The following is an 11,822-nucleotide window of genomic DNA, read 5'->3' as shown; positions in this document are numbered from 1 at the left end:
AGAAAATCTTACAGACGTGGATTCAGGCGACCAGAACCGGTCCCTAAGACCCCTCCACGCATAGGAGTCCCTCTAGGAGAAAAGATTGAGAAAATGAGGGTTGAGGGAAGACGGGAGGAGCCTGCAGAGGCTGGACAGGTGAGTGAGGAACCCCCTAGAATCCCAAGTCCCCCAACCAAGAAGGCCAAGAAGACACAGGAGGGTATCGATTCTCATATGACAAAGAAAGGGAAAAAGAGGCCTGCAGAGGAAGAAGGCCCAATTGGACCTCTGCCAAAGACCAAAAAGAAGAAAACTAAGAAGGCTCAACCAACAGAGCCTGTGGTCACAGAACAAGTACCCACATAGCCTGTGATTGAAGAGGCCGCAGCAGAAGAGAGCCCGGCAGAGGCCACTCCAACTCYAAAGCGYAGAAGGTTGCGCAAAGTTGTTCTTGATGTTTCCCCAACAGAACAAATAGAGGAGGTTCTTTCCAAAATCCAAAAGGAATTTAAAGAACCTCTTGACTCTTCCAAGTTGGGGACATAAGTCGTTTTAGACGACGAAGATGAAGAAGAAGACATAGGTGAGGGTGAAAAAGATGCCCAAGGCACACAACAAAGCCTAACTCCCAGTGCAACCCTCATGTCTAGAGGCCCTGTTCTAGAGGGAACCTATATTGAAACAGGCACGCACATGCCGATCCCTACCCAAACCATCCCCACAAAGGACATTCTTTCGTCCTCTATGGAACGCACACCTGGGTAACCTCATCCAACTCCTTCATCCTCCCAAAAGGATGAAGGTTTTACGATAAGAGTCCCTTCGCCCATGGACTCGACAGAACCAAGAGAGGCATCTGTTGCCTCTCCTCACACGAGTGAACATCCAGAACGTGCTTTAGAGGCACAGGTAAGGACCATAGAGACAGAGGGTCTGGAACGCCCTCTGTCCCCACTAGATCAATCTACCATGTTAGGCTCTGAACCTACAGGGCAAGAGATCTACATAACACCGGTAGGCACTCCTATGGGAGATGCTCGAAGATCTGGTGAAAGTCCCTATGTTGGTTACGACATACCAGCCACAGAGGGCGCCTCACGCTCCGAGGCTACTAAATCACCATGTGTTGGTGATTTAGGTTYYYAGGATAAGTATGTGACAAAGGGGGAGCTTCAAACCTTTGCCACAGAAATATTCCAAAAGATAGATGAGTTGAAAAGCTTATTTGTCTCCCACATGGTGCCGCAGGACCTCTCGCCAATCATAGAGGCTCTGAAGGAGTTGACGTCAACAACAGCAGAACTCAAGTCAACCCTTTCAACTCTTCAGAGCTCTGTCCTTCAAAAGGAAGACCTTGCAGAGGCCTTCCAAGCCATGACACTCAACCTTTCTTCGATCAAGACGCTGAAGACTGAGCTTACAGAGATGGCCGCCCAATTTGCTGCTGATCTTGTCTTTGCGGGCTACACGAATTACTCTTCATTCAGAGACGAGATTAAGGAGATGTTCTCTTCTGTGGTCACCTACGACCTCGACACCAAGACCTCAAGGGCCAACATCAATCATCTGGGAACTCGCAGAGAGCTAGATGCTATGGTGGAAACCCTAGGGGATGTTGTGACCACAAACATCACCCAACTCTTTAAAGAGGCCCGTGCCTCCAATACAGCGATCAGAGACTGCACATCACAACTCGTGAAAGACGGTGACCTCCTCAGAAGCAAGATATACAAAAGCGTCTCCAAACTGAAGTGGGCAACAGAGATAGACATCAATCACGCCTCTGAGCTTGCAAATGAGGCCATCAAGAAGATGAAGAAGGTAGCCATCAAAGTTTTGCAGAGGTTGGAGAAGGCTCCCCTAGACACTTGCAAAGCAGAAGCCAAACAGAGCCATGATGATCATGAAGGTGATGACCATGATCGTCATGAGGGGGAGAAAGAGGAAAAGAAGAAATAGGCAAAGAAGACTCCTGCCAGAGCACCTGCCAGAGGTGTCAAGATTGGGGAATCTACAGCTGACAAAGGCAAGGAAAAGGCTCCAGAGCCCAAAGGCAAAGGGAAGGCCAAAGTTGTAGAGTCTCCACAGAAGGGGTCGTCGTCAAGCACAGAGACCCCAAAGGAAATTGATGAAAAGAAGTATGCTGATGACCMTGAGCTCCTCAAAGTGTTAAAAATATCTCTGGCAGAGGCTCAGGCAAATAAGGGCAGAATTCCAATGCACCACAGAGAAGGAGAAGCCACATCATCGTTTTTCCCACAAGTCCAAGAAACGTCCACGGGTATGTTTTATGCTCTGCAAGGAACTGTCAAACCAATCCTTGCAGAGGGATTGACCTAGAGGCCAATTTTGGAAGAGGAAGAGTTCAAGGTACCAGAGGCTTCCACAACAGACAGAGTATCTGAAATATTTGAGTCTATGAGCAGGATTCCAATACATCAAGTCAAAACAGTGCCTGTTACATCTTTGGAAGAAGTTCTGGTGTGGAAGTACTCTGCGATAGACACAGAGCCCCCATATGATCCAGAACTTACAGGATCCCCTCTGCCGCAACAAAATTTCACTTCTCTAAATTGACAAGGCCTCGTGAGCAGGTCTTCTCAGAGCACCAGATCACTTCCTTGGTGACAATTTCACCAAGGACCTTGCTAAAGAAGTCTGTGCTCTACGCTCAGTTTGTGGTAAGGAAAGAAGATGGCAATCTCTACACTTTCACAGATGCTAACCTTTACAACCTCTGCGTGTTTGATGTCATCTATATGCACAAGATTCTCAACATCTACATGGAGAGGAGGTCTAGCTATCAAATATCGCTCAGAAGGCTGATAGAAGTCATGCACGCTCAAGTAAGGTATTACAGCCAGAAGGACTTCGAGCTAGCAATAAGGTTAGTGCAGAAGAATCTAAATCTCTCTCCTCCATATAGCAGGCCTGGTTGGGTACTTAGGTATCCTCCAAGCTCCATTATCCACAACCCCATTTTTGGGTTTATGTATTTGGATAAGGATGATATCCTAAGGTTCTATGACCCAACAGAGTCCCACAAATACTTAACAGAGACATTAGAATGGATTTACAAAAGAGCGGCAACAGAGGTGGACAGAGGACATCTCAGAACGGGTGAAGTGTCTCCCATCTTGAAGGCRATTAAAATGCAAATCAACTTCAGAGAATGGATCTTCAATGTCTACAGAACGATCAAAGCTGACTCGCTATACGCGGTAGACGATTTTCCAGAATCTGCAGTCTGATAACCTTCTGCAYCAGCTTTTGGCCTAAGCTTCACAATTTTGTAATTCTGTTTTGTAATTCTTTTTCATTGTAATTCATTTCAGAGGATGATCTATTATCTCCTCTTGTAATTCTTTCAATTAAAGTCATGTCTTGCATATAATTTTCATAAGTTTACTTTTTCATACTTAGGGGGAGATTGTTAGCTCTCATTTCATTCAAATGTAAAAGTATTGAAAAAGTAATACTGCAAGTGTTGACAGAAGAGACACTTCCACAGAAGATCACAGAGGACCAAATCTTACATGTCAAAGACAACAGAACCTCTGCAGTCTATCACAGAGGTTCTGGAAGATGATTCGCAAAAATCAAGTACTCTCAAGCTACATCCAGCAGAGCCTCTGAGATGGCTCACAGAGGATCTGCAACATTATCTTCTGTGGTGAAGTTCTTTGCTGTTTTACTTAGGTTAGTTAGCTACTCGTGCTTATCACGTGACTACTTTTGTAATCCGTGTTTAATGGACGGCCTGGATCGTTTCACACGTTTAGGTCATATCAGTCAAGCGGTTAGGAAATAGTATAAATAGTAGCTTTTTCCTTTGTAATCAGCGCTGCTTCCAGCATTGTAATCGTCTAAATTTCAATTCAATTGAAAAAGTTGAAGCTTCTCTCTCGTGTGTTCTTAATATTGATTGTCTGCTTGTTCTTTATTGTTCTTGATTCATTGCTCTTTTTGATTCTTAATATTGTTTCCGCTGCACTGTTTATGTCATATAGATCATTGAGAGTATTGGGTTAATACAAGAACTGAGTTAATCGATCCTACATTAATGCATATGAATACCATCTTTTGTATATTGAATTCTATTTTAAAAATATGTGTCCAGACACTAGGTTGACCGGATAGAATGTTGGTTCAATTTGAATTATTGAATCCGACCATAGTCTTGACCGAAGAAGTGTGAGTCCGGTAGTGGTGTTGACCGGATTGGAGTCTGTTCGGCTATAGTCTTGACCGGAGACAAGTAAGTCCGGCCAAGAGTTCACCGGATTTGAGTATATGAATTATTTCTCTTAATTGAAGTGTTGATCGGATTCAATTGTGATCAACTTTATTGGGACAATGTTGCCCGGATGAGAAGTTCGACTAAAGCTTGACCGAATATGAAGTCCGACTGAAATCAATTTTGGTGGTCGGATAAGTTTATAAGTTATTTATTCAAAACTAGATTATGTTAAGACATATGGTTTCTTTCTAAAATAATAAAATAAGATTGAACAACGTTTGTTTTGAAAACTAACACCAGTTATAATATAGATGATGTTCCAACAGGATGATTGTGACTTCGGTCTTTCCTGATTGGAGATAATCTGTAAATTTTGATGAGGAAATAAGGGTGGCATATCAAGGAGAGGCGTACTTTGGGATAAGGGTGGCATATCAAGGAGGGGTGTACCTTTGGATATAAGGGTGGCATTTGTGTAGGTGTTTATCAATGCAATTCTTACTATTATATTCTTTAAGATTACAATGGCTCCGAGTCTTTATTTCTTTGTGATTTAAAGATTCAAGAACATGGTTCTTATTGGAAATAGTAGTAATGATATTAATGAGAAGAAGATGATTGACTTTTGGATAGAGATTTTGAATAACCATGTTTCTAATAAAAAGATTTTAGGGATAAGTTATGTGGAAAATCTGGAAGGCTCTAGTTTTACTTTTGCTTTTAAGCTATTTATTAAGTCAGGGTTTGGCTTTGGAAATCAGAGGGGTATTGGTTGTTGTAAACTATGTGGTTATATATTTGTTTACATGTAAAGTTTATTTTAAATAAAGTTTTGGTGATCTTCACCCTGCAATTACATGAAAAAAGGGATCTCAGTAGACCTTACGATCTAACCCTCATTTTTGTCTTTCTAATATGTATTGTAGGAACCGCTGGGTTACATGATGGTAAGGGGAAGGGGAAAATATAAATATTTCCTATGTGCATATCTATGTGTGAAGATCAGTTTATGGATTAATCTAGTTTTGTAGATAAATGTTAATTAGTACAAGAACTTGTATTTTAGAATTTTTGGGCTATGTATTTTGTATGATAGTTTCTTGTACTATGGGACCTAAGTGGTGTAATACATGTATTTCTTTTGAATGAAGTATGTGTTATATGCAATGTATGATGTGGGGTGTTACAATCAATACGAATGTGCATTGACTATAGGGAATTGAACAAACTGACAATAAAAATAAGTATCCTCTACCAAGGATTGATGATCTATTCGATCCACTGGTGGGAGCCAGTTACTTTTGAAAGATCGATTTGCGGTCGGGATACCATCAGTTAAAAGTCAGAGAAGAAGATGTTGCCAAGACTGTTTTCCGAACTCGGTATAGACATCATGAGTTCTTGGTTATGCATGTTGGTTTAACCAATGCTCCTACAGCTTTCATGGATATGATGAACTGACTATGTAGCGAATATCTCGATAAATTTGTTATTGTGTTTATCGATGATATTCTTATATACTCGAAATCTGAAAAAGAGCATGCTGAGCATCTTCATCTGATCCTTGAACTTTTGAAGAAAGAAAAGTTGTATGCCAAATCGTCCAAATGTGAGTTCTGTTTAAGAGAAGTTCAATTTATTGGTCATGTCATATCTAAAATAGGAGTAAAAGTTGACCTTCTAAGATTGAAGCGGTAGAGAAATGGGATGCATCAAGAACTCCTTCAGAAGTCCGTAGTTTCTTGGGGTTAGCACAATACTACTGGAAATTTATTCAGGATTTCTCCAAGATTGCAGTACCATTAACGAAGTTAACTCGGAAAAATGTTAAGTTTCAGTGGGAAGAAGATCAACAAAAAGCTTTTCAGTTGTTCAAAGATCGTCTGTGCAGCACTCCAGTTATGTCTTTGCCAGAGGGATCAGAAGATTTCATGGTCTACAGTGATGATTTGAAGCTGGGTCTGGTTGTGTTCTGATGCAGAGGGGGAAATTAATTGCGTATTCATCCAGACAGCTGAAGGATCATGATAAACAGTATCCAACACATGACATAGAGCTCGCAGCCGTAGTTTTTGCTCTGAAGATTTGGAGGCATTATTTGTCGGGGACTAAGTGTCAGATCTTCATAGATGATAAAAGTCTCCAACATTTATTGAATCAAAAAGAGCTAAACATGTGGTTGCATATGTGGTAGCATATGCTTTGACCAGAAAGGAAAAGAGTGGTACGATCAGGGTTGTAGCTATGTATGAGAATGAATCTGTTGCCAGATGTTCACAGTGAAATTGCAAAATGTCAAGGGGAAGCTATCAAAGAAGATAATTTCATAAATGAACAGATGGGTAACTTAATTTCTACCTTGGAAAAGAATGACAGAGAACTTTTGTGTTTTCAAGGTCGGATTTGGGTACCTTGCTATGGAAATACCTAGGAAATTGTTTTGAACGAAAGTCATAAATCCTGGTATTCTATTCATCCTGGAATCAATAAAATGTATAAAAATTTAAAACCATTTTATTGGTGGCCTGGACTGAAGAAAGACATAGCAATATATGTGGAGCGATGTTTGACATGTCTGCAAGTAAAAGCTGAACATCAAAGACCATATGGGAATCTACAGTCTTTAGAGATTCTTAAATAGAAATGGGATCATATCATGATGAATTTCATTATGAAATTACCTCGAACACCAATGGGATATGATGCTATATGGGTTATTGTGGATCGTTTGTCGAAATCTGCGCACTTTCTTTCGTTAAAAGAAAATTATCCGTTAGAAAGGTTAGAAAAAAATTATATTAAAGAGAATATGACCAGACATGGGGTTCCGTTGTCTATTATCTCAGATAGGGATAGTCGGTTTACATCAAAATTCTGGGAAAGTTTTCAAAAGGCTTTGGGTTCTCAAATTCGTTTAAGTACGACGTATCATCCACAGACTGACGGGCAGAGTGAAAGAACAATTCAGACACTCGAAGATATGTTAAGAGCTTGTGTTATAGATTTCAGAGGATCGTGGGAAGATCATCTGCCGTTAATTAAATTTGCCTACAAAAATAGTTATCACTCCAGCATTCAGGCGGCACCATATGAAGTTTTGTATGGTCATAAATGTATAACGCCGTTGTGTTGGAATGAAGTGGGTGAAAGAAAATTAATAGGGCCATAAATTGTTCAAGTCACTTTTGACAAAATTGAGCAAATCAGAGAAAAGATTAAAACAACTCAAGACCGTTAGAAGAGTTATGCTGACAGACGGCGTAAGCGGATTGAATTCTTTGTGGGAGATCATGCAATGTTTGAAAGTTTCACCATGGAAAAGGGTAGTCAGATTTGGTAAGAGAGATAAGCTTAGTCCAAGATACATCGGGCCATTCAGAATGTGCAAGCGAGTCAGAGTGGTCGCGTATCAGTTAGAGCTACCTAACATTTTCGACGTATCTAATATACGAAAGTGTTTGGCAGATCCGAACCTGGCAGTGCCGCTACCAGAAGTCAGGTTAGATAGTAAGCTGAACTTTGTGGAAACACTAGAAGCAATAACTGATCGAAAAACCAAGGTTCTACGTAATAAATAGATCAGTCTGGTAAAAGTTCAGTGGCATTATCATAAAGATTCTGAGGCAACCTGGGAATTGGAATCTGAAATGAGAACCGAGTATCCATGGCTATTTGATTAAAGGAATTCCGAGACAAAATTCTTTTGAGCGATGGATAATGTGATAACTAGGTTATGTTTATTACCTGAGGTAATCATTATGTGATTATTTGATATGAGAATATGTGAATATGTGATTAATTAATTATGTGGATACATGCCTAAATGAGTTTAATATGTGACTATGTGTATTTTCATGCATAGGAATATATGCATGATTTTAATATATGGGTGCATATGTTTATATTTTATGCATGTAATGTGATTATGTGAATGCATGGGGGTAGATATGCATGCATGTATAAGGGGGTGTGTAACCGTCTTTCCAAAATTGAAAAGGTATAAATAGAGGTGGAAGGATGAGGGCAAGCTTCTTGCCTCTTTTGGAAAGTTTTGAGTGAGAGCATTGTGTGGAATCTGCTTGCTTTTGCTTAATTGAAGTTTCGATTCATATTTACATTCATCTCCAAATTATGAGTTTTTGCATAAGGTGAGTGACGTGCTAAAATCGTAAGTGTGCACACAGTAGGCACAAAGTCCCCAAAATGGCGGTGCAAGTGCACGTTGACACTATGATCGCTTCAAGTAATAGAGTGGTATGGTACCAAGATCGTTTCCACAGGGACCGGACTTACTGAGAATCAGAGACTTTCATGAACTTCTTGAACATGCTTCGGGTTGAGAAAATAAATGAGTTTTGATTGGTGCAAAGCGTTAAAATACGAAATAAACCTTTTATATTAAAAGATGGGTATGGGTGTAAGCTTTGCTTAAGAATATTGCAGGAGCAATTTGGTCAGAAACTCAAGGGACTTCTATAAGAACTCCTATCTCTCGAAAGTGAATTCTTATATTCTGTGCCCACAGAGTGCCCACAAAGCGTCCAGTTATATCAATCTTAAACTTGCCGGATTAGCTACTAGATAAAAAGATATTATGTTCCACTAGCCTGAAGATTTATACTCACAACATATTGTAGCATAAACTCGACTAATATCTGAACATAAGCTAAAAACATGCAAAACCGGCATCTCTGCGTGATTATCAAGGACTCTCTCAAATCTTTGTGCATCATCTAAGCCGTATTTCAGATCCGCCCATCTATGGATCAAGGATCTAATATTAACATTTCAAAGTGATCGGCTTATCTGCGTTGAGCTTAAGTCTCGACTTAAATGACCAAGCTTAAGAATCAATAAAAATGGCAACACCCAAGTGTGCCTTTAAATTCTTAAGCTTGACTCACACCCACACCCGAAGGGGTGCTTAGCTCATAATGAAATTAGAAAACATAACAGAAATAGAAGAAGAAAAATGCATAAGAAATACTTGAACTGAAATTAATACTTAAACTGTTGCCCACAGAGGGCATACAATACACAGTGGCGAGAATTAGAGATTAACTACGAAAATAAAATTACAAGCATAAATTAAACTTGCTCTTCTGGTGTAGAGCTTGAGAGAATACTCCAAGGTTGCTTAACTAAATTGTTGATGGAATGGATGCCTTCCAAATGAGAGAAAGTTTTCAAAATATAGGAAAAGGTGAGGACCGGACAAACCATTTACCCAAAGGACGAAAATCTGCATTGTCCAAAGGGTAAGGACCTCCCATCACCACATGTCTACTATATCTCTAGCCTTGTCACTTCTTCTTGAAATGTTGCAAAAGGTAAAGTACTCTAACCATTAAAATTATGAAAAGAAGGCTTTTACATCAAAATAATGGTAGGAGTACTTTATTGTCTTTTTATAGCTCAACCAAGCCCATTCTTCCAAGTAACTCAATGTTTTGATCTGAACTCAGAATTAGATCCCATTAAAACTCAAGAGAGTTCGTATTTGCATTTTGTTCAAATCCAACTTGATGAAAATATGCCATAGGATGAATGCGAGCAGAAACTGGGCAGTTTACCAACAGTAATGGGTTTTTTTAGAAAATAATTAAATTCTTGACCTTTCATCACCTCTTAACATATTTTGGACCAAAAATACAAGATAGGAGCAAAATGGGTACCAAAGATACAATAAAATAGGGGTATTGAACAACAAATAACTCTCACAAAATGAGAGTTATCACACCCCCAAACTTGAGGTATTACTTGTCCTCAAGTAAAAGAAAATAAATAAAAAGACAACTAAAGAAAGGAACAAGAACAAAACTTACAGAAGATGTTGGGAATTTGTCTAGCGAAGAGGATGTACAACTTCCTTGCTTGATCTTCGTAGTGTTGCCATTAATCAGTAGGGCTTTAGGGTTAGTGTTTTTGGCAATGACAACGTGTATCCCTCCCCCAAACTTATCCTATACTACAAAAGGGTTTGAAACATAAGTTCTCATTGATTCACTTTTGAGTACTTGGAAAAAGTTCGTGACCCATTTCTTGGCATAAACTTGCCCTTTTGGATAACCGGGCTTTTTATTTGTCTTCCAATTTTCCGAAGACCGATTCTTCTATTTTTTTGTTTTATTTTCTTTTCTTCTCTTTTTTTTCATACCTCCCAATTTTTCGAAGGTATATTTTTTTTCTTAAACACATCCCCCCAAACTTAATATGTACAATGTCCCCATTGTTGCCAAAGGGACCAAAACGGTACAGGTTGGGCGCAAAGGGAAAAGTGTTTGGGTTAAAAAATAGAAGGAGGGCCTACATCCTTTTAACTTTAACACTACCAAAAATCATCCAAGGATGTTGTACCTGAAATGAACAATGGATGTTAGGACCGAATAACTCTATTTCTTGGTTAAGATTACTTACYTGAATGATTGGTTTGACAGATATAATGCAGCGGAAAAGATGATAAATCAAACAAGTAGAAATCGATAAGAACACRATGAAGRTTRMTGATGAACACAGGAGAAAGCTTCAAAGGATTTTCAATTGATGAAAATATTGACAATTACAATACTGGAAGCACACTGAATTACAAAGGCCTACGTTGCTATTTATACAAGCAAATAACCGTTTTTCTGACACGACCTAAAGTAAATAAATCTAAGCCGTTCGATCAAAACAAATTACAGACAAGAACACGTGATAAGCACGAGCAGCTAAAAGACCTAAGTAAAACAGCTTAAAGATAATCTTCACAGAAGACATTGCTGCAGACCCTCTGTTAGACAACACAGAGACTCTGATAGATGAAACTTGGAAGTACGTAGAGGAAATCTTCCAAAACCTCTGTGAGACACGACATAGGTTCTGTCGACTAAGTCTTGTAGTATTGTCATGTCAGAGGACCAGTTCCAGAACCTCTGTGAGACACGACAGAGGTTCTGTCATTTGAGACTTGTAACTTGTGCATCTTTTGCTGTTGGTCCTCTGTGGTCTTCTGTGACATATCATCTTCTGTCAATACTTGCAGTTTTACTTTTTCTATACTTTTACATTTAAGAAACTGAGAGCTAACAATCTCCCCCTAAGTATGAAAAAGTAAACTATGAACTTTGGGTGCAAGTGTATGACTTAATTGAATTAAAATTACAAGAAGTGATTAAGCATCATCCTCTGAAATAATTAAGATGAAAAGAATTATAGAGTAAAGAATTACAATGTAAAGAGTTACAATGTAAAAAATTACAAATGTAAAGAATTACAAAACTTGAACGACAAAAATTGAAACATAGGCACGATCCTGGGACAAAAGAGAATCAGACTTGAGACTCTGGGAAATCGTCTACCGCATAAACAAAATCTGACTTTATAGTTCTGTAGACGTCGAAGATGAACTCTCTGAAGCTGATTTGTGCTCTGATTGCGTCCAAGAGAGATGACACTTCACCAACCCTGTAGTATCTTTTATCCACCTCTGCCACGATACACTTGAATATCCAGTCCAATGTCTCCGATGAATACTTGTGCGCTTCTGTTGGGTCAAAGAATCTAAGTATCTCATCCTTGTCCAAATATACAAACCCATAAATGGGATTGTGCAGAATGG

This window comes from Cynara cardunculus, assembly GCF_001531365.2.
Source record: "Cynara cardunculus var. scolymus isolate 2C chromosome LG 13, CcrdV1, whole genome shotgun sequence".
Taxonomy (NCBI): Eukaryota; Viridiplantae; Streptophyta; class Magnoliopsida; order Asterales; family Asteraceae; genus Cynara; species Cynara cardunculus.
Note: the sequence above shows the minus strand (reverse complement) of the source record.